At 52.1% G+C, this 19514-nt stretch overlaps 1 protein-coding gene across 1 annotated transcript in view; it reads left to right on the top strand.

Annotated features, from left to right (window-relative positions):
- Positions 1-1887: 1887 nt before the first annotated feature.
- The window catches only part of Gng7 (G protein subunit gamma 7), a 62872-nt gene continuing 45245 nt past the window's right edge, over positions 1888-19514 (top strand). Inside the window, exons 1-2 of the mRNA XM_021174860.3 lie at positions 1888-2163; positions 19160-19214. The gene's annotated coding sequence lies outside the window, so the exon portion shown is untranslated. The remainder of the gene's footprint in view (positions 2164-19159; positions 19215-19514) is intronic.

The raw sequence follows: 19514 nt of genomic DNA, 5'->3' as shown, positions 1-19514 counted from the left end.
ATAGTTTTGGAAAAAAATAAAACAAAACAATGTAAATCATGGAAATGAAAGAGTCTAGGTAGGTCAGGGTGACAAGGTCTGGACCTAGGGGAAGGGGGTGTGACCAGGGCGGGCAGCTCTAGCGCTCCCCCTGGTGGTCTCTGGGCTCAGTGCGGTCTTCTGGATCTACTTAGACTCAATCACTTGCCACAAAAGGGTAATTTTTGTGGATCTTGTTTTGAATTACATTTGGGAAATTTGTGTGTGTGTGTGTGTGTGTGTGTGTGTGTGTGTGTGTGCACGTGTACACACGCTCCAGTATGTGTGTGGTAGTCAGAGGACACAGTGGTCTAGCCTTACTGGAGATTTGATTCTCTCAGGCTCTCAGGCTTGGAGGCAGATACTTTTCCTGTTGAGCTATCTCACCTGCCCCTCTTAGTGTTTGTATTTATTTATTTACTTATTTAAATTTTATGTGCACTGGTGTTTTGCCTGTGTGCATATCTGTGTGGAGGTGTCAGATCCCCTGAACCTGGAGACAGTTGTGAGCTGCCATGTGGGTGCTAGGAATTGAACCCGGGTCCTCTGGAAGAGCAGCTAGTGCTCTTAACCACTGAGCCGACTCTCCAGCATTAGTTGGTTTTTGAAACAGGGTCTCATGTTGCCTACAGTGGCTTCAAACTCACCATGTAGCCCAAACTGACCTAAAACTTGGGGCAATCCTCCTGCCTCATCTTCTCAAGTGCTGGAAGATAGCCCAACTCTGCATCTACCAGGTGAACCACAAACAGTGACTCCTGATTCTACAGTAGTAGGGTCTGGGGACAGCCTGGATGGGATGTGCCAGGGAAGAACACTGTAGGAAGGTCCTGGGCTTTCTCTGAATATAAAGTGCAAAGGTCCTGGGCTTTCTCTGAATATAAAGTGCAGTGTTTGTGCGTGTTTGTGTGTGTGAGCACATGTGCATGTGTGTGCCTGTCTGTGTATGTCTGTGGTGGGGGCATTCATATGTGGGTGCATGTATGTGTGTGGATGTGTGTGTGTATGATAGCCAGGTTCCTTCAGGAATGACAAGAGTCCAGGGAGCCGAGCCAGTAGATTGCCAGTCACAGAATGTCAGTCCACACCAGAATCCTGAGGTCACCCACCCAGGGGCTGCACTGGTCTTTCCCTGGGATGGCTGTTACCTGCAGGGATGTTCCAGATGTCTCTGAGGTCACCAAGAAAACTTGTAGAGAATGCAGATCCATGGGCTGGGGCTTCCAGCATGAGTCCCTGGTGCCACTGCCCCCACTAGAGAGTCAAAGTCATCCTCTCCTGCACGGTGAGTTCAAGGCCAGCCTGGTTGGTTTACTGTGACCCTGTCTTAAAAATAAATATATAAATAAGTGGCTGAAGTTATAACCCAAGCCAAGTACTGCAAAAGCCAAAAAAGCCAAGTAACAGAGAGAATAGGAAAAACCGGAGATGAACATCAGAATACAGAAATGATAAACAAGCAAATAAAAAATCAATAGTTCCTCTCTATCCTGGGTCCCTGCTCGGGATTCAAACTCGTTCCTTGAAAACCACTAGGGAGCTTCCTGTCCCTGGCTCCCATGGGGTTTTCTGACTGGCCCTTGCTGTTCTGTTAGAGCTAGGCTGAGATGGGGAGTTTGGTCGGTGTTTTCTTACTGCTAAAATGATGCTCAGCGGAAGATGAATATTATCACAATATGGGATATAAATGTATGCAAACGTCATAATGAAACTCATTATACCGTACAATGAATACACGCCAATAAAATAAACTCGAAAATCCAAACAAAACAAAGCCTGACATAGTACAGGCCTAACGTTAAGCAGCTTCTCCTCAGAGAGGCCCCTTTGATTGCACCATTGATTGCCAATCTTTAGACGCATAACCCCGCCCTCCAGCTAGTGAATGGCCCGTGGAGACGCCATTCCTGGGTTTGGCCCGCCCACTCGAGCCCGAAGCCCCGCCCTGCCCCCAAGGCTAAGCCTACCAGACTGTCGGCCCTAGGCTCCTCCTCTGGACCAACCTCCGCCACCTTGGCTTCTGATTGGTCCGAATGCTACAGAGGCTCCGCCCTCATCTCGGGAGACCCCGCCCCATGGAAGAGCCCTCTCTAGGCCCCGCGGTGCGTTTGGCTGTGCGGCTGCTGAGACACTGGCTGGAGGCAGGTGAGCTCCGCATGCCGAAGAGAGTCGGGGTGTATCGGGGAGGAGTGGGCTGCCTCAGAGAGGATGGGGGCAGCCCAGAGAAGTGGTGAAGTCAGACAAGAGTAGGGTGCAGTCAGAGAGAGTTGGGGTGCAGTCAAAGAGGAGTGGGGTGCAATCAGGGAGGCATGGGTGGCAGTCAGTTATGGAAGAGTGGGGTGCAGTCAATTAGGGAGGAGTGGGGTACAGTCATACAAGACTGAGTTTGGTGCAGTCAGATAGGTATGGGGTAAGGTGACAGGAGTGTAGTGTAGTCAGGGGAGTGGTGTACAGTCAGGAGAAGTGGGGTACAATAAAGGAGGAGTGAGGTGAAGTCAGACAACAGTGGGGTACAGACAGAGAAGAATGGAGTTCAGTCAGGGAGAAGAGGGGTGCAGTCAGGGAGGAGTGGGGCACTACCTGTTTGCTGTTTGGTTGCACACAGTACCAACACCTTAGAGACAAAGACATAGAGCAGAGGGAAGGTACCTGTGTGTCCCTCTCAGGGACTCAGGGTACATAGGCTTAGACCTTGGGGTGCACAAGGCTCCAGTGTTGACTGACTGTTTCAGAAACTTCCTGTGGGAGTGTTAGGGGCAATAGTGTTAAGGTGTGTGGGAAGCTCTCCACTGCGGGGGTGGGGTGGGGTGGGAGTAGGGTGGGGGTAGGGGCGAGGTTGGAGAGAGGGTGACTGTGGCTGGCTGGGGGGGACCTCCTGTTATAGCACTGAAACTGTTGCCAGGTGTCAGGGAACCAGGCACCAAGTTCACCGGTTTGCAGCTGCAGACAGCTCTAGTGCTCTCAGTGGCTTTGGGACTCTGCTTTGATCTGTTACCTGCTGTCCCTCAGAACCCCCTGCCTCCCCATGAGGGCAGAGCAGATAGCCCTGGGTAGGCTCCCTGCAGTATCTGCCAGGGAAGGTATGTGTTAAGGCCATTCTGGTGCAAGCTGTCACAGAAAGACTTCGAGGAACCCCCCTTGACTCCCACCATGCCATCCTGGGGTGCAAATGGGAATCTCTACCCTGGTGGTGGCAGGCATGCTCTCCCAGTCCTTAGGAAACTGAGGCAGAAAAATGGAAAGTTTGAGGCTAGCTTAGGCTACATAGTGAGTTCCAGGACAGCCACGACTGCAGAGTGGTCTCAAAAACACCACAGTCAGCTTGCAGTTTAGTGTAAGATTGTCTCTGAATTTGGGTGACTCTGCTGTGCAGGGAACACTGGGTGACATCTAGGGACATGTGTAACTGCCTCAAATCAGGGAGGAGGTCCTGGCATGCAGTGTGGAGCCTAAGACTGCACAGTGCCTTGCAGGGCCCATAGTGTCCCACAGAGAATGAACAGGCCCAGCGTCCACAGCCCAGAAAAACTGCCTGAGATCTATGCAGCCAGGTTGGAAGGATGTGGACTGGGATAGAGCCCAGGGGTGGAGCACCTGCCTAGAATCCCCCAGTGAGGCACTAGGGCTGGAAGCCATGTCCATCCTCCTGCCTCAGGCTCTACAATGCTGGGATTACAAGGCATTTGTTAGGATGCTTAGTTCTTCCAGGTGGCTTCATCTGTTCTGTTTTTAAGACAAGGTCTCCTGTAGCCCAAGCTACCTCCAACTCTCTCCTGATCCTCCTGTCTCTGTCATGAGTGGCAGGACAGGTATGGGTCACCACACTTGGCCCTATGAAGGTTGCTCACACTCTGATTTCTTTTGCTTTGCTGTTCTTCCTTCCTTCATTTCTCTCTTTCTTTCTTCTTTTCCTTCATTCCTCCTCCTTCCCTCCTCCTCCTTTGAAGACAGGGTCTCACTGTGTAGCCTAGGCTGGCCTGGAACTCCCCTTGCCTCTGCTTCCTGAGTGTTGAGCTTAATGGAGTGACTTTCACACTCAGTTCTGTGTGACTTTGAAATTGTGAGTGATTGAGCCTGCATCGCCCTCACCCACAGTTTGTTTCGTGAAGGATCTCGGGGGTCCCCTAGTGAGTCCAGTGTGCCCAGGCGAAGAACACTCAGTGGGGCGGCTAATCTTTGTCTCCACAGCACAGACTTGTTTTGTGCTCTGGCACACCAAGTAGTAACAGGAAAACTGCCCCCGCCCGCCAAGGTGTTGTCGCAGGTTTTTTCTTTGTGTCTAGAAATAGTGACTGGAATGATGCTCACTGGGTTGGGGACCTGTCCCAGCATGCACCAGGCCCCCGGTGCTGTCCCCAGGACCTCAAGAATATATTATAATCTCAGGAGCAGGTGGATCTCTGTGAGTTTGAGGCCAGCCTGGGCTACACAGCGAGACCCTGTCACTGTGGGGATTGGTGGAGACCTTGGAACTTTCTAGAAAGAACAGCTCCCACAGCCACTGTGGTTGACACAGGCTGAAAGTCCTGACCCTTTTGTTTCCTCTCTGGCTGGTGTGACTATATGACAGCAGCCTGGTAGGTCACCGCTGACTTGCTTTTCTTCCGTGGAAGATTGTCCCATGTCTGAGCCCTTTAATGGCTGACCCTGGCAATTCCAGGTTCTTGTGACACCAAGGCCAGGAAAGAGGACTTGTTTCTGTTGCCTCCTGTCCCACTCCCCCACTGGGAGGCAAAAGCTGCCATTTGTGACTGAGTAGGAGACACCTCAGCCTGCTCCCTGGCCGCCGCCCCCCACCCCCATGGTCTGGCCGCTTTCTCCCTGGCTCCTGGGAAACCAGTCCTGTCGTAGTCTCCTCTGCTGGTGGGGGTTGGTGACAGGGTCCAGGATGGGACATCGGAGAGCCTTCTAAAACGGCTGCCAACTTCTTCCTGAGGACTTGGGAAAGGGGATAATCTGATCGCTTTTCATGTTTTAAATTCGGTTCTGATTTGCATATTTTAAAATTCAACATTTTAAGCATAATAATTCAGGGTTTTCCTGAGCTCATCTCCGGGTGCAGCCATGATCCATAGATGACAGGCTAATGCCACGTTCTCCGCCCCACCTGGCCCCCGCTCGCCCCCACCCCCACCCAGTGTCCACAGATGCACTTCCAGACTCTCGGTTCTCCTGATTTGGACATTCCCATCATGGAGTCTCAGGCTGTGCGACCTTATGCCCTGGTCTCTCACTGAGCTCCAGTTCCTTCGGTTCCTCAGAGCCTGGCTCTTGTTCACTGCTGTGTGGTATTCCACTGTGTGGACTGACCATGCCATATTTACACCATCCATTTGTAGACACCTGGACTGCTTCTGACTTTTTTTTTTTTTGGTTTTTCGAGACAGGGTTTCTCTGTGTAGCGCTGGCTGTCCTGGAACTCACTCTGTAGACCAGGCTGGCCTTGAACTCAGAAATCCGCCTGCCTCTGCCTCCCAAGTGCTGGGATTAAAGGCGTGTGCCACCACCGCCCGACTGCTTCCGACTTTTGTTGTGAATTGTTACGTTGAAGTGAGCTTGTCCTGGTCATATTGGCTTACTGTACTGAACTTAGGCTTTCTTCTTTGTTCTTTCTGAGGGTGAAGGTGTGAGTTTATCCATTCCCCTGGGCGGGCCCTTCTCATCCCAAAGCCCCCAAGCTCAGAGCCTGTCCTCTTGCTGGGTCTAGCCGGTTAACAGCTGACACACAGATCGCAGATCAGTTTCCTAGTCTCACTAGGACCTCGGTGGCCCTCCTGAGACCCCTGACTAACACCCCACTGCCTCCTCCGTGCCCCATCCCCAGCCAAGCAGAGCTTCCTGCTCCTCTTGCTCTGCTCTGAGGGCATTCCTTCCTCCCAGCCCAACAAAGGCACATTGTGAGTCTGCTCTCAACCCCAGGACCCGTGCCAAGTCCCAGATCATGTGATTGGACAGCTGTGTGCTTGTATGGTGTGTGTGTGTGTGTGTTTGTGTTTGTGTGTGGTGTGTGTATGTGATGTGTGTGTGGTGTATATGTGTGGTGTGTATGTGGTGTGTGTGTGTGTGTTGTATGTGTGGTGTGTGTGTGGTGTGTTTGTATATGTGTGTGGTATGTATGGTGTGTGTGTGTAGTGTGTGTAGTGTGCATGCATGTGTGTGGTGTGCATGTGTGTGTGTGGTGTACATGTGTGTGTGTATGTGTATGGTGTGTATGGGTGTGTTTGTGTCTGTGTGTGATGAGTGTGTAGTGTGTGTGGTGTGTGTGTGGTATGTGTGTGGTTTGTGTGGTGTGTGTGGTATATGTGTGTGTATGATGTGTGGTGTGTGTGTGGCGTGCATGTGTGTATGTATGGTGTGTGTGTGTGTGTGTGATGTGCATGTATGTGTGTGGTATGTGTATGTGTATGATGTGTGGTGTGTGGGTGGCGTGCATGTGTGTGTGGTGTGGTGTGTGTGTATGGTATGTGTGTGTGTATGATGTGTGTGGTATGTGTGTGTGTATAATGTGTGGTGTGTGTGGTGTGCATGTGTGTGTATAGCATGTGTGTGTGATGTGCATGTGTGGTGTGTGTGTTTGGGGGGGTGGTGTGTGTGATGTGCATGTGTGGTGTGTGTGTGTGTGTATGATATGTGGTGTGTGGGTGGCGTGCATGTGTGTGTGGTGTGGTGTGTGTGTATGGTATGTGTGTGTGTATGATGTGTGTGGTATGTGTGTGTGTATAATGTGTGGTGTGTGTGGTGTGCATGTGTGTGTATAGCATGTGTGTGTGATGTGCATGTGTGGTGTGTGTGTGTGGGGGGGTGGTGTGTGTGATGTGCATGTGTGGTGTGTGTGTGTGTGTATGATATGTGGTGTGTGGGTGGCGTGCATGTGTGTGTGGTGTGGTGTGTGTGTATGGTATGTGTGTGTATGATGTGTGGTGTGTGTGGTATGTGTGTGTGTATAATGTCTGGTGTGCATGTGTGTGTATAGCATGTGTGTGTGATGTGCATGTGGTGTGTGTGTGTGGGGGTGGTGTGTGTGATGTACATGTGTGGTGTGTGTGTGGTATGTGTGTGTGTGTATGATGTGTGGTGTGTGTGTGTGTGCACCTAAGGGACACACTAGGTATGTGGCATTGACTTGACTGTCATCCCAGCACTTGGGTCTCTGAGGCAGGGGGATCATGAGTTCAGTGCCAGCTTGAACTACAATGGTAAGACTCTGTCTGAGAACCCAGAAGAGAGAGGCTCCATGGGTCTTGCTCCAGCATGAACATTGAGTTCAAATCTCAAGAACCTTCATAATAAGCCACGCATGGCCACACAGCCACCAGTGACCCCAGCACTGTGAGAGCCAGAGACATACATGCAAAACAATATTTTTAACCCAATAAAATAATTGCTTTGGGGCAGAGAAGTGGGTCTGGGTTCTCAGGGGGCCTGGGGCCCAGGAACAGGACCAAGGAGGAGTTTGAGATGGAGTACTACTTGGCCAGGTAAAAGATGTGGCCAGAGCCCCCTGAGATTCCCAGTCTCCTCCATGTCAGCTCACAGTGGTCGGGTATGGTACTAGCATCATGAGTTGGGGTGTTTTGAGGCACTTTCCTGGGCCTAGTTGGTGCTGATTTCCAGCCTGATACTCTTCCATTGTGTGTGGAGCCCTGGTTGTGTGGGTTCGCTCATGCGTTTGAGCTTGTTTTAGGGCCATTTCTTCCTGCAGGCTATTTTGTCCTCACTCCATGCTGGAACCATGTATACAGGATTGGTTTTGTTTATTTTTTTAAGGGTGAGTGTTTTTATCTTTCTTGGTCTGAGAACACTGAAGGATGGGGCCATTAGCCAGAGGGGCCATTAGCCACCATCAAACCCACAGATTGCATCTTCTGTACCCCTTAGAGTTTTCTTTGTACATCAGTGGGTCTTTTGAGGTGGCTTGGAGCTTTGGGGTCTCTGTAAAGATGGGAATGGATCTAACCCAGGCTATCCACCCAAGTCTCAACCTCAGGCTCGAGTTCCCCTCTGTCCTCTGTGCCCTACTTCTGTGGAGCCAGCCAGCTCCAGATGTCTGTCTCTGCTTGCATTGTGTCACCGTGATGGGAGTGACTATGTGGCAGTCAGTTTGTCTTGCTGCGATTTTGGCCCTTGTGGCCGTGCACAGGACTCTCCTCTCCAGTGTCCCTCAAGTTAGAGGCTTGTAGGCCTTTGTACCAGCAAAGCGGGTCCTGAGGTCTGGTGAGACGGCCCAGTGCATAAGGGCACCTGACTTGTACATGTGAAGAGCTAAGTTCAAATCCCCAGCACCTGTGTAGAGGCTGGGTGTGAATGCACAGGTCTGTGACCCCAGCATTAGAAGGGGGCAAGACAGGCTGGAGAGATGGCTCAGTGATTAAGAGCACCTCACTGCTCTTCCAGAGGTCCTGAGTTCAATTCCCAGCAACAGGCTCTCAACCATCTGTAATGGGATCTGATGCCTTCTTCTGATGTGTCTGAAAACAGTGACAGTGCAATCACATACATAAAATAAATTTTAAAAGATTCTTAGAAGAGGAGCCTCACTGGCTGGTCAGCCTGGTGGAGAAACCCAGGCTACTTGACGGTGTGACCTCATGAGAGGAAATGTCCAAGCAGGAGACTGCAGATGATTTCAGGGTCACTGGAAGGAAGTTGACAGGGAAGTGAAGAGGAGGCCTGAGGGGATAGCGACTGTGCTCACAGGAAATGGATCTGTGAGGGCAAGGTAGAAAGGAAGGAAAATATATGATGGGTTTCATGGCCCAGGCCTTCAGTCCCAGCACTCGGGTGGCAGAGGTAGGCGGGTCTCTGAGTTTGAGGCTAGCCTGGGCTACTCTTACAGACTGAAACTGTGCCCCTGTAATAAGCTTATATGACTATTGTTTATCTAATGTGTTAATATTTATTAAACCAGTGACAGGATTAAGGACCCAGTGGCAGAAGCTGTAACTGGTCTCAGCTGACTCCTTTAGAAACTGGAGGGGTTGTCAGTGGATCCTGTGGGTTCTGGGGCAGGGAAGGTGACCTGGTGGAGGCTGAGGGTTGTGATGGAAGGCCTGGACTTCAGCTAAGGCCTAAGGCTGTGGTATGTTAATGCCTGGTGGGCATCTCAGACCCTGCAGGGTACTGAGCACTGACTCTGCCTTCAGGACCCACTCTGAGCCAGGAGATCCCCAGAGTGATAACAATATCCCTGGTCACACATCTATAGGGACAGGCTCACCCTTGATCCAGAAGGCAGACCAGGATCCTGGGCAGCCCGGTTAGAGAAGTAATTAAGTGGCCCTGTTTCCTCTCGGGCAGTGACACAGATCTGTCTCCTTCTCTTCAGAGCTGTCAGTGATTCAAGAATGAGAGACTTTGGGTGCTTTGGGGACATCAATGTGAGATCTCTACGTCTGAGTGTGTCTCCCTAGTGTCCCTTGTGAAAATCAGCCCCTTCAGCTGTGGAGTCACAGTCTCAGGGGTGCAGGATCGGCACTGTCAGCACTCTGCGGTCCCCCAGAGCTGTGGGGCTGTGGGCATCTACCCAGGAGGGGCACCAGGAAAGGCTGTGGATGGAGAGGATACAGGGGGCTTAGTGTGGATTAGTCACTGTGCCGAGCCTGAGACAGACAGCTAAGAGGTCTCCTCGGGGCTTCAGGACTCTCAGTCTGTTTGGCTTCTATTGTGATGGAGACAGATACTTCCTTCACAGCCCACTCCCTCCATCCAGGCTCTGCCTCCTGACAGCCTATTTGGCTATGATTGATCTATGGGTTCACCCATGGATGAAGTGAGCGCTGTCAGAAATCCACCTGCCTCTGCCTCCCGAGTGCTGGGATTAAAGGTGTGCGCCAGGACACCCAGCTCTAGTGTTTTCTTGAGCTCAGTGATTGCACACAGCCAGGTTCCCACAGCCCAGGCGCTTGCTGCTTGAATGGATGACGGCACAGCTAAATTGGGCGTGTTGTGTTCCAGAAGGGTATGGCCACGTTGATTGTGTTTTGGGGGAGGGGATGATGTGTTTCCTCTGTGCTTGTGACTGTGTCTGAGAATGATTCATTGAAGGTTTTGTAAATGGTTTGCAGCTGCGCACAGTCTGACGTAGTCTCTATAGCACTTTCTACGTGTGATAGTGTGACTGTCCCCAAGTGTGTAAAACTCCAGATTTTTAAAAAGCCTATTCTCATCTCAACCAGACGGGGAGGTGTTAGCATACTTCTGTTTTAAGAGGAGTGTCACAGTATATATAACAGCATGGTGTCATTTTCTAACCAACAGAGTTCTCAAAAATGCTCAATTTTCAAGCCTGGCTAAGTAGAGAAACTCTCTGAAGAGTAAGGATACTAAGTAAGGACATGTGGGCAGCTCTTTATGTATTCTGGACTGCCACTAAGGATTGCAGTCTCACAAGGGTGGATCTGAATGAGAGACTGTATCAGTCAGCCAGCACTGTGTAACAGCACTGTCAGCATCCCACTGAATGACAGATTGTATCACTCAGCCAGCACTGTGTAACAGAGCACCAGCAGCCCACATTTAAACATTTGTTGCCTATTGTAGCATGATCTCTTGGGTTAGGACACCAGTACAGTTAGCAGGTCTGTTTGGGCTCTTTGGGGTTGCTGGATAGGTGTTGGGCTGGGGTGATGTCATGGCATCCAGGGGGAATCACTGGAGAGGCCCTCCCTGGCAAGCTATGATATGACAGACAGCAAGGCCTCTTGGTCCACACTATCGGTGCTGTGTGTTACAGGGTGTTAGCTGACTCATACGAGCCTGAGAGCCAAATCTACCCTCGAAAAACACAGATCTGAAAAGGTTTTGAAAGACCTGGATTTAGAATCGCTATCAGTTCTTCTTCTTTGGGTGCCCCGCTGATGCTGGGCCAATTTTCCGTGTTGCCAGGCCGCACAATTGGGCTATTGTGTGTGACCAGAGTCCTCCAATGCTTCCAGAAATGTCACCCGATGCTGTTTTCACTTAGGAAGGGTTGCTCGAGGTGACTATCTAGAGGGAAGTTCACCAGGTAATTTATTGAACTCTACTGGCTTTAAGGGATGAGCATACAGGAAGTGAGATAGAGTCTCTTATAGGCTGGCCTTGAACTTCTGATATGCTTGCTTAAGCCTCCCGAGTGCTGGGTGTTGCGTGTGCACCCTGTGTCTCTTTCAGCCAATTACCTGTGTTCTGGAGCAGGGTGAGGGACAGGGGCTGGGTGTCTTGAGATAGGGCAAGAAAGGACAGCCACCTGGATGGCATCTTTTGGCGGTGACTTTCATCGTGATGAGCCCATAACATCCCTGAACTTCAAATGTCCCACGTGAAAAAGAAAGAGGTGCTTTGGACCTCATGTGGGGAATTGGGACCCCAGGCAACACATATACTGAGGGAATGTTCTACCACGGAGCCCCAGCCCCAACCCTTCTTTAATATTACATATATTTACATACGTATATATATGTACATATAGACGCAGCATACATTTCTTTTTATTTCCTGTGCATGGTTGTTTGCCTGCATGTCTGTCTGTGCTGCATACAGTACCTGTAGTGGCCAGGAGGCATTGGGTCTCCTGGAACTGAGTTACAGTCAGTTGTTAGCGATGCGTTGGTGCTGAGAGCTGAACTGGATCCTCTTCAGGAGCAATCAGTGCTCTGGACCACCGAGTCATCTCTCCAGCTCTGCCTGGGGCTGATCTCAAGTTCATGGCCCTGGGGCCAGGCCACTCTGTCCCTGTAGGACAGATAGCCCTCCAACAGCAGTTTCTAGACCTCAGAGGAGTCCTGGACAGCGGGGCCCACAGTCAACTCAGCAGGCTGGATGTGAAGGACATATACACGTGCACACAGTTCCCTGCTGCTCAAGATTAGAGCCCACAGCCTCTGGGGTGACGGGAGGTTTGACAGCCTTCTTCTCTCCAGAAATCAAGGTGGCGGTCAGGATCACATCGTACGTCAAGCCCTGGAAGGCTTGGTAACATAATGCTGAGTGTTGAAACCTCAGACACAGATAGACTCAGATTGCCACAAATGGAGGATGGGGCAGTGTCATTGGCCTGACTAAGAGGGGGCCAGGAACTCTGCTCACACCCTGCAGAGCCCAAGAGGAGGAGGGACCCCAGGGAACGGTGACTCTGCAACGAGAGTGCCTTTTGTGGAAAACTAGCCCTGTGGAGCCAGGGCCAGTAGCTCAGTGCTGTGAGTCCCCAGTGCAGGCACAGGTCATGAGCACCCCTGGACAGGCCAGAGTGTGAGGGGCAACTCAGTCCATCACCGTTTCAGTGGAGGGCAGGAGCTGCTGGTGGATCTACTTGTCTGAGACCAAGCAAAGTCCATTTTAGATTTTGTTGTTGTTTTTTTTAGAGTCAGAGTTTCTCTGTATAGCCCTGGCTGTCCTGGAACTCACTCTGTAGACCAGGCTAGCCTCGAACTCAGAAATCCACCTGCCTCTGCCTCCCGAGTGCTGGGATTAAAGGCGTGTGCCACCACTGCTTGGCCCATTTTGGATTTTTGAGACAGGGTGTCACATAGCCCAGGCTGGCCTCAAACTTACCATGGAGCACAGGCTGTCCCTAAATTCCTTCGTCATTCTGAGTGCAGGGGTGACAGGCAGGCGAGTGCCGTCACACTGGGTGTATATGCTGCAAACGGATCCGGCTTTGTGCTTCATGAGCTGAGAGTGCTGTGCTCTCACTGAGCGAGCTCCAGCTCCTTTGAGAAAACGTGAGCTTTCCATCTGTCTGTCTGTCTGTCTGTCCGTCTATCTCTCAGGGGCTCTTAACTCACCAGCAGGCCAGGCAGTGTACTCTGCAATGTCTCAGAGGAGATCCTCATGGCTTTGGTGGCAAAGTTCCTGTTTTTCATCTCTCCTGAAGTGAAGGACACTGTGCCTTGGGGGCTGTGACAGGAGCAAACCTAAGGCCACATGTGACCTGTGGGCTCTGAGTTCTAATCAGATCCACACTATTGAATACAGTGGCTCCGATGCGTTTCTGTTTGCTTCCAATGCTGAGGTTTGAACCCAGGGCCTCATGCGTGCCAGGCAAGCACTCCCCCACCTCAGGAGACAGAGGCAGAGGCAGAGGTAGAGGTAGAGAGGCAGAGAGGCAGAGAGGCAGAGAGGCAGAGAGGCAGAGAGGCAGAGAGACAGAGAGGCAGAGAGAGGCAGAGAGGCAGAGAGAGGCAGAGAGGCGGAGAGAGGGAGAAAGGCAGAGAGGCAGAGAGAGGCAGAGAGGCAGAGAGAGGCAGAGAGGCAGAGAGGCAGAGGTAGAGGTAGAGAGGCAGAGAGGCAGAGGTAGAGGTAGAGAGGCAGAGAGGCAGAGAGGCAGAGAGAGGCAGAGAGGCAGAGAGGCAGAGAGAGGCAGAGAGGCAGAGAGAGGCAGAGAGGCAGAGAGGCAGAGAGGCAGAGGCAGAGGAAGGATCTCTGTGATGTGGAGTCCAGCCTAGTTTATTACACAGTGAATTCTAGGACAACCAGGGCTACAGAGTGAGACCCTCTCTTGGAGACTGAACTTTAGTCATCAGACTTGGCAGCAAGCTTCTTTACGTACTGAGCCCTCTCGCTAGCCCTCTCGCTGGCCCACTTCCACTTTTTCTTTCTGACACAAAGGCTGGATTTGAACTCGCTCTGTGCTGAGGCTAGCCTTGGGCTTGTCACCCTCTTATTTAAGAAGCTGGGGTTCCCAGTCTGCCTCATTCGGCTTATTTATTGTAACAAGCTTTGTTTTTATTTTTAAACAGAGTCTTGCTATGTTACCCAAGCTGACCTCATACTCCCAGCAATCCTCCTGCCTCAGCCTCCCCACTCCTCCGTGCTAAGATTATAGGCTTCGCCTTTAATCCCAGCACTCGGGAGGCAGAGGCAGGTGGATTTCTGAGTTCGAGGCCAGCCTGGTCTACAAAGAGAGTTCCAGGACAGCCAGGGCTACACAGAGAAACCCTGTCTCGAAAAACCAAAAAAAAAAAAAAAAAAAAAAAAAAGATTATAGGCTTATAATCCATTCCAGAAGCTTCTTTCTTTCATCACTTCTGGTTTTCTTTCCACCCGTAAAGCGGCTGCTGACTTTCAGTCCAGCCCCAGCTGCACGCTGTACGCTGTACAAGGCCCAGGAGTCAGGCTCGCGCGTGAGGGCACTGTGCTGTCCCCAGCCACCCTCAGTGTTCCGGAAGCTTCCTCCAGCACAGCCCCCTTGCATGGGGGCCCATCTCCCCTACCTGTCTCCTCCACGGACCCACCCCTCTCTAATTTGCATATTCTGTTTTTAGTATCTTCTCTGGATTTTATATAATAGTGTCGTTAGGAGGCTGTCATGGGAACCAAAGGCTCCGGTTTCAAAGTCTCCTCTGGAAGCACGGCGTCTTTCTCCATTTCTTTTAAAATGAATTTTACATTTTGGGATAGATGGACAATAAGCTAATTGAGGAGTGCAGGGCAAAGGCGGCTCCATGACTCAGGTCTCAGGATGGCCGGTCCCCTCTCCTCTGGACAGTAAAGCAGCTCACTGACAGTCTTTGATGTCTGCCTGATCCAAGGTCATAGCCTGAGGCAGGAGTGTGCTAAGGAGGCCTGAGTGGAGGTTTCAGAAATATCTGCTCACTGGGAGCTCCTCAATATTCTCCAGTACTGACCTTGTTCCGAGAGGCCTCCACCCAGAATCCCCCAGCGAGGGGCTGGGTCGCTGGGTCCCGGCTCCACTGTGAGTTCTGCTGTGCATGGGGTTAATTCTACCCAGCACTACAGCGGGACACCAAAGGGAACCAGATTGATGGGAGCCCAGAGCCACAGCCACCCTAAAGATAAGGCAGGGTGTGTGTGTGTGTGGGTGTTGTATGTGTGTTTGTGATATGTATGTGATGTGTGTGTGTGTGTGATGTGTGTGTGATGTGTGTGTGTATGTAGTGTATATATGTGTGATGTGTGTGTGGTGTGTATGTGTGTGTGTGAGTGTTCACCACTGGGCATCTTTGCAAGGTGACTGTGGGTCCCCGTGTGCCTCTTCCTTTGGACACAGCTTCTCTACATTCAGTTGTCTCGCTCTGTTTCTGCTCAGGCCTTGGTGAGTGCCTAGGTCAGAGGACGACTCGTGGGGCCAATTCTCCCTCCACCATGTGAGTCCCAGAGATTGAACGGGGTCATCCCTCAGGCTTGGTGCCCCCTCCCCACCCCCCCAGCCACCTGCAAGCTGTCTCCACACACCAGTCACTGTGCCATATCACACCAGGGGAGCTCCTGCCATGGAGTTGGTGCAAGCCAGAGACTTGCTGAGCACTTGCAGGGTCCGGGCCGCCCCTACCCTGTGTGCCTGGTACCCCAGGGAGGCCCCATCTTGTCTGTGTGTCGGACTCCATTGCCTCCCAGCTAAGAGGAGACGACTGCAAGGATCCTGCTGGCCACAGGCGCAAGGCGGGAACCAGAATGTTCAAGAACAATTGGGAAGCTGGCCACTGTGAAAATGTCACTCCAGCGCTCTGGGAGCTGAGGCAGGAGGAGTCAACCTGACTACAGTGCCTGCAAGAAACATAAAATACTTTGAATGGTTGGCGTTTAGTCTTTAAGTTCAACTGTCCTGCCCTGACCACTCAGGGCTGTGACACAGCCAGCTTCAGCCCCCCCCCCAACCTCAGTCACTCAGCACCCTGGTGCTTCAATGCTCTCTTGCCTGCACCCCGCACCCCATCCAGAGTGGAGCCATCACCCTCTGCTCCCTGCCTTGGCAATCAGTGTTCCTGGGTGACATATTTAGATGGTTGCTATGGTGATGGTGTTGACAGCTTCATGTGGCACAAAAGAAGGGCCCCGCTTTGCTATATCGAGCCTGCAGGAGACCGGTGCCTGAGCCACGTGCCCATGTCAGCGTGGGAAGGGAAGGGGGCTCAGACAGCCCATCCCACCCACTCGCTCCCTGCGGAGGAGCTGCGACCTGCTGGAGAGGTATGCCTGTCACCTTGAGAGATGTGCAGGGAAGAACAGTCTCACCTGAGGGTGACTGTGTCTTCCAGGGGACACTGGGCCATGTCTGGGGACACGTGGCTGCCCCAGCTCAGGAAGAGCCTGGCATATGGGGTTGGGGGCTTCTGTTGAGCATCTTCAGGGCCCAGAGCACCCACTGAAGATGACCCAGGACCGTGTGCACGGCGCCCCTGGGCTAGTCATTTGGAAAGCAGAGAGTCCTAGTTTCGGCTCCTGTTGTCGCTGTGACACAAGCAATTTATGGGACGGAGGGGGTTTCCTCTGGCCACAGTTCTAATGTCCATCCCGGCGGGGAGGATGTGGCGGCGGGAGGTGGGCGTGGCGGTGGGAAGTGGGCGGGGTTCTCAGTCACTAAGCAGAGAGAGGTGATCACTCAGGCTCAGCTTAATCTCTCCTGCCTCCTCAGTCCAGGACCCCAGGCTGTGTGACGGCCTCACTACAGTCAGGGTGGGTCCCACGTCAGTTAACAATGTGTAGACTTCCTCTCAGATGGGCTTGTTTCCTTGTTGATTCACTGTCACTGTCAAGGTGACAGTGAAGATTAACACCAAGATCACACTGAGACAAGAAGATAACTGAGCTCGAGACTAGCCTGGACTGCATAGTGGGGCCCCGGTTCCAATAAACCAACAGATGCGTGATCGATGGGCCTTCCTACGAATGAATAGTTATGTGCGTTTCTCTATGACAGCCTATATTCCCAGGATGCACTGGGCAACGCTTTTTGTTGTTTTGAGACAGGGTTTCACTGTGTAGCCCTGGCAGTCCTGGAACTTGCTCTGTAGACTAGGCTGGCCTCTGTAGACCAGAGAGCCTCCTGCTTCTGCCTCCTGAGTCCTGGGATTAAAGGCGTGCGGCACCGCTGCGGCCACCACCACCCGGCTTGTTCAAGTCTTTCAAGTACCTTGTCCGGTTAGGTATCACTGTCAGTTGATGGGAAGATGAAATTTGGGGCCACGGCTGTTGGGACTTAAATCAGCTAACAATGTACTTTTTTTTTTTTTTTTTTAATGGGTCTGACTGGGACTGGTGGCAATGCGCAGTGTTCTAAAAGCACAGGTTCTTGCTTCTGAACTGGAGTTTGGTGACTGGCTCCCATAAGGAGCCCTGACGTGTGTGACGTCATTCCCCGGGGCTCTGATGCCCCCTTCTGGACTTTGAGGGCGCTGCATACACTTGGCCAATATATGGGCATGGCTGTGCGTGAGCATGTGTTTGTAAGAAGTTTTCTTATGGTCACCTCCTCATGACTGCCTGCTCAGTGTCCACGACGGGACCCAGGGTGATGTCGGGGACACGTGTGGCTGTTACCCTAGGCGAGGAGTGGGTGGAAGTCCTGGATGCTGCGGCCAGGGTTTCCACCCTGGGGATGATCCTGGAGGATGGAGGGCTAAAGGGAGTGTCTTAGTGTCGCTGCGGGGTCTCATGCCCCCTCCAGCAGCCCTCATTCGCCAAAGCGATACTCTCCTGCCCACTGCAGACAAGAGCGGGAAGGGGTCATGAGTCAGCCTCGGGAACAAGGAGGGTTGTCAGTCCGGTGTCATCCTCAGGGAGGTCAAGGAGACCTGGAGTCCTCTGAGACTGATGAGAATAAGCATGGGCAAGGGAGACGCCCCCCAAAGGTTCTAGAAGAGGCCGGAGCCAAGGGATCCAGGGCACCAGGGCAGCTCTACGACGCCTCGACCCGCACGCGGGAGTTCTTGACAGAGTGAACGCTGCTCCACGCCCCACATGGAGCCAGGCCAAGGACAGGGCGCCTAGGGGGGACCCCGAGTTAATTATTTAGGAAATTTTTTTCTGCTCAGCATAGGCACCAGAGCACACCCGGTGTTTACAGGTGGTGTCGCTCCGGGGACCCCAGCTTCTGAGATAAACTCCCTGTCCACACAGCATGCACCCCAATTCCTCCTAGATGACGCTGTCTAGTCTGTGTCTGAGCATGTGTGAAACTCGGTTTCCTGAAGTGTGATTGCGGGACAGCTGGATGGCAGGCACCCAGGGCCCTTCCGTAGTGTTATTTTATAGATGCTACCATCGAAATCCACTTTATCTCACGGAATCTGGACCTCTAACCACTCAGGGGGCATGTTGCTCCAGCTTTGGCTTTTCATCACCCATCCAGTCGCTGCCTGGGCTAGCCTCGGAGCCCGAAGGTTCCGGCCGTTTCCTGCAGCGACGCTGCCACCTGCAGGCAGTAGCCGGGATCACAGCTGCCTGTGACACCATGCAAAAAACTCAGGAAAGGTGGTGTTTGGGTGAAGCACTCTCCCAGAATGCACCAGGCCCGGGGTAGCCCCAGCGCCACACAAGCAGCATAGCGAGGCCAAAAAAAAAAAAAAAAATGCAGGTGCATAGCCCAGCTTGTGATCTCAGCACCGAAGAAGAAGCTGAGGCAGGAGGATTGTTAGTCAGAGCTCCATAGTGAAATCTTGTCTCAACAAGATAAAAATAAAATAAAATAAGGATTGGCTAAAGGGCTCAACAGATGAAAGCGTCTTGCTGTCAAGCCTGAGGTCATGAATTTGAATGTCAGAATCACCACCCCCCTCGATGGACCGATAGATAGACAGACAGACAGATAAATGTACAGAAAACAAACAGGAAAATCGTGTTGGGGATACAGGGGTTTGGAGAAATAAACCCGTAAGCATCTTTCCCTATGAATCATGTTGGGCAAGTGCAGCATTTATTTTGCTCCCACTGTATACAATGTATACAAAGTGCTTTGTAGAAATGACCTGGTTCAAATCCTCAAAGACTATGAGTGCTGAGCGTGTCTATGGCTGGAGATCTTCCCGTGTGTCCCGCAAGAGTGGCAGGAGAGGTGCACTGTGAACCTGAGCCAAGTGCCAGCCTTCTGACTCAACAGCCCCAAGATGGACAGTCCCCTGCCTCTATTCCCCTGATCCTCTCTCCAGTTCTGCAGACAAATGTCTCATACTCACCCACTCCCACCTGCGATTTCCCTTTCAAATGCGCGGGAGATTAATTATGAATTCCGCCTCATCCTTTTAGCAAATTGCTGTTCCCAGCAAGCCACCCACGCGGGAACCGAAGCCCACAGTTTGTCGGGGCCTCAGGAGCAGCTGGCTGAGGGTTCCTGTCGCTGCCTGAGCCGGTCTTGACCTCCCATCCACAGACACCAGCCTGGCACCCTGCGGTGCCTAATTAATGGACAGTGTTTCTCTTTCAGGGTGTGAAGCCTTTTTATTGGAACCTCAGTGCTGGGACGGTGGGACTCGGTGCAGGTAGGTGCTGTGCTTGTGGCATTGAAGACTGAGTGGGAGAGGGGCGTCAAGGTGGCTGTGGGGGCGTTGGGCTGTCCAGGATCGTGCAGAGATCATGCAGGATGGGGTCTGGATGCCTGGCGTGGATGTTCTGAGGGAGGCCATGGTGCTGTGTGGGGTGACCTCGACCTCAGACAGGGTCAGGGTGCAAAAGTCACAGCCATGCAGTCAGTCTCTTAGCTGTCTTGGTTCCACCCTAAGATGCTTTGGGCCCGCATCCCCGCTTCCCACATCCCATGTTCCCTGCACCCCATTTCCTGA

This window comes from Mus caroli, unplaced genomic scaffold, assembly GCF_978045245.1.
Source record: "Mus caroli unplaced genomic scaffold, Mus_caroli_1 scaffold_9, whole genome shotgun sequence".
Taxonomy (NCBI): Eukaryota; Metazoa; Chordata; class Mammalia; order Rodentia; family Muridae; genus Mus; species Mus caroli.
The sequence above is the reverse complement of the archived record's forward strand: the minus strand, read 5'-3'. Positions and strand labels throughout refer to the sequence as shown.